The sequence below is a fragment of the Prionailurus viverrinus genome, chromosome A1 (assembly GCF_022837055.1).
Source record: "Prionailurus viverrinus isolate Anna chromosome A1, UM_Priviv_1.0, whole genome shotgun sequence".
Classification (NCBI taxonomy): domain Eukaryota; kingdom Metazoa; phylum Chordata; class Mammalia; order Carnivora; family Felidae; genus Prionailurus; species Prionailurus viverrinus.
In genome coordinates, this window is record NC_062561.1 from 147,021,614 (window position 1) to 147,025,568 (window position 3,955).

At 38.7% G+C, this 3,955-nt stretch overlaps 1 non-coding gene across 1 annotated transcript; it reads left to right on the forward strand.

Moving 5' to 3' along the window:
* Window positions 1-3,214: 3,214 nt before the first annotated feature.
* Window positions 3,215-3,321, forward strand: LOC125147034 (U6 spliceosomal RNA). Its single transcript, XR_007144972.1, has one exon. It is a non-coding gene; the product is annotated as a U6 spliceosomal RNA (small nuclear RNA).
* Window positions 3,322-3,955: the final 634 nt, after the last annotated feature.

Genomic DNA, 3,955 nt, shown 5'->3' on the forward strand with positions numbered 1-3,955 from the left:
CTCCCCCTTTTTCCATTTGTTGGTTTGTTCAAAGAATATATGTCTGACTGCCAGGAGTGCTGTGTTTAGGGGGAGGGAAGGAAGTGGCCAGGTAGTCCATATTTTGTACTTCCATTAGTCCTTCATTCCATGCCCCCTGTTTCACTCTGACTCTTCATTGTCCTTGTGATTCTGAGAGCCACACCTCTCCAGTGCTGTGCACAGCCAATGGGTTTCATTCTCTAAGGCTTTCCCCTCACATTTCAGGCTTCAGCTTCCTCTATTCCACATCAACAAACACCAGTCATCCTCGTACAGGAAAATGTTAAAATCTCTGTTCTGATGATGGCTCCCTTCCCAGTTTCTTCAGCCTTCCAGGACTGAAGATCTTCCTTTCCAGTTCTCATTGTTCTTCCACCACAGTTTAATTAAATCTGAAGTTCCTGGGTGAGGCTTAGTTATAGATGTGAATGTTTATATATAAAAAAAAGATCTATGAATGATCATAACATGGAACTGGGGAGAGAACGATAGCTTTTGCTGTGAGCACAGAGGAGCAGGTTGTAATCTCTCTCAGTGCTGGTATTTGTCTCTTTGTATGACCTGTTTTACCTTTCCTGCCTTGGTAGACATTTTTGAAAGACACTTGATTACATATTAAGTCATTAACCAAAGTTTGGAGAGTGTCATATCAAGCTACTGAAGTGTTATTATCAAGTTCTGTTAGTTGTCACATATGAGTGACTGTTTTTAATGGTCATAGGATCAGGGCATTGCTGAGTCTTGTGTTTCCATGGCACAGTGGCACAGAAAAGTCTCCTGTGATGCCCATTTACAGGAATACAGGTCTTTGTGGCCACTCACGCAATGATGTAATATTATGTCACTCTTAAACTTCCCATAAGGAAAATGATGCATTCCTATGTTAAGCACATACCTGAATATATATGTATCCCAGTTCAAATTATCCTGTTGATAATTCCTAGTATGATAATTTCCCTTGAAATATGATTGGAAATATGTATTTTTAGTATGTAAGTTTGCAAAACTTTTACCTGAAGCATGGTTGTATTCATTTGGCTAGAAATCTCTGAGTTGTTTTCCATGTCCCACTTTCAAGTTAAAGCTGCCACTCCCTGGAAGGTAAGTTTTCCCCGCTATAACAGAGTTCGGAAATTCTAGTGTGCATCACCTGGTGAATTTATTAAAAATGCAAACTGCTGGGCCTTGAATCCAGAAAGTCTGATTCAGGACATCTGGACCAAGGCCCAGGAATCTGTTTTGAAATTAAATTGTACAGGTTATTCCAATGCAGTTAGTACGTGCATTTGAGAATCCCACTCTGAGGCATAGAGGAAAAAGAGGGAAATTAACTAACAAGCCAGTGTATCTTGATAAATACTTTAGGAGGAAATAGATCAGAGAAAATCAGCATGTAAAGGTCTCTAATGTACCTGGGTCCCACTAGAGTTAAATAGATGGTGATTCACATTATACATGTAAATGAACCAAAGAGATATGGATGTCATTATTAGATTTCTTTCTTTCTCTCTTCCTTCCTTCCTTCCTTCCTTCCTTCCTTCCTTCCTTCCTTCCTTCCTCTCTTTCTTTTTTTCTTTCTCTCTTTCTTAAGAAAAACTCATTTACTTAAAGAAGTTTTAATTACCAAAATGCTAAACTTTGAAATGATGATATTTTCATTTGCTTTGTGAATAGTAATCCTAAAGAATAATGTTTCTTCTGCATATTGAATTGATGGGCCTCTCTCAAATACACAAGATACATAACCTCCACCTGCCCTTTTAAAATAAATAGCACTTTTCATACTTCTCTTTTCCCAAGAATATCTCTTATTCTCTGAACCCCTTTGTTTGTTCATTGCGTCAGGGCAAACCACAGGCTCTAACACAAAAGTGAACAGGTAAACATGTTGGAACTGGAAGACTTTCTTTGCTGTCAAGTATTTTACTTGGAAGAAAGATCACCAAAGGGAGCTATTTAGTTGAGAATAAATATTCAAATAAAGTTAGCATTGCATTCAAGCTATCTCGCTCACTTTTTAAGAACTTGAGCTATTTTCCTCTGCCTTATTATACATGTAGACAGGTAGAAACCTGCAAACTCAAACTGTGAAGGAAGAAAGGTGACAGAAGTCTTTGTTAGATTCTTAAAGTAGATTGGCCTGTCTTCCTCTAGTGTATATCCAGCAGACAAGTAGTTGTGATTGTTTTACAGGTATTCAATTCTACAGGGAAGTTACTCACTCTGATTGAAACGTCTAGCACGATTGGGCCCAAAATAACAATGGCCAGATGCCAAGTGAAATTCCCCCTAAGCATGAATATCTTCCCCATTTCCACAATCCCAGACAAAGGTTGCTTCAAATCTGTTCACCACCACCCCCCACTCTGTCTGTCTACTAGGGCAAAAGCCCTTCACTTACCTTCACTTAAATTGTTTCTACTAGCCTCCATTTCTCACTTGGCTGTAAGTTTGTGGCCAACATTTAATGGCTTACATGTGGCCTGATTTAGCAAAACTTAGATCTGCTAAACCCGCAGTTTTACAGATATGTTAATCCATAAATGATTAACTTCCTTTTACTCATAAAAATTTCCTCAATTTGGGGGCTAGTCACACAGGAGAGAAGAAAGAAAGGGAAAAATAAGGAGGATGTCTGTCTTTGAACCCATCATCCTCCTATAACCTAATAGTTCCTTCACTCGGGGCTTGGAAATGGACTTCAATCTTCTCTTTCCATTATTTTTCTTGTGACAGATTTTTTTTTTAAGGATCAGCTTACCTATAACATCTTGTAACCAAAATTAAAAATAAAATCAAGAGAAGGAAAATTTGCTAATTCACATATTATAAGGTTGATGAGAATATGCTTAAGAAAAGTAAATATATCAACCATTTTTATTCATTAAAAATGCATTTACTGATGGCTCGTTCTTCAAAATTTTTTGAATTTAATTTATTTTTGCAGAGAGAGAGAGAGAGAGAGAGAGAGAGCGCATGAGTAGGGGAGGGGCAGAGAGAGAAGGAGACACAGACTCTGAAACAGGCTCCAGGCTCTAAGCTGTCAGCACAGAGCCTGATGTGGGGCTTGAACTCATGGACAGCAAGATCATGACCTGAGCCGAAGTTGGATGCTCAACCGACTGAGCCACCCAGGCACCCCCACTGATGGCTCATTCTATGCCAGGCACTGAGTTTGAATAATGGTCCTACTGTGTCTGCTTTGGCAACACATATACTAAAATTAGAACAATACAAAGAAAATTAGCATGACTCCTGTGCAAGGATGAAATGTAAATTCATAAAGTATTCTGTATTTTTTAACTTAATTTTTTTAATGTCTTACTTATTCTTAAGAGAGCGAGAGACAGAGCAGGAGCAGGTGAGCACAGAGCGAGAGAGGGACACAGAATCTGAAGTAGGCTCCAGGCTCTGAGCTGTCAGCACAGAGCCCGATGCGGGGCTTGAACTCATAGAGTGCGAGATCATGACCTGAGCCGAAGTCGAACGCTCAACCAACTGAGCCACCCAGGCACCCCTCTGTATTTTTTTAAAAGAGGAAGAAATAGAACTCTCACTGATTGTTACATTCATATCACCCAAACTTAGAAAAAATGTAGTCTTCATTTCTACCTGCCACTTGTGTTTATTGATTTTTATTTTAGAAAAACAGTTTTTTATTTCTTGCCCTTTTCTATCACAGAAGAATATTTTCTGGTGTTTTTGAAATCTTCTATGATGGTTCATTATCATCAATCCTCCAACTGTGGTTGCTATATGCTGGGATGGGACTGCCATCTGAGGGCTTAATGGCGAGATATATGAGTCAAAATACAATGATCTGACATGGCATCATGTTTGTGATCTCAAGTTGAGTTCTTTACCTAGTAAGTAACAGCAAGTATTTCCTAATTTTTTCTTGGGTACTACCAGCCAAGATTAAAGAAATATAATA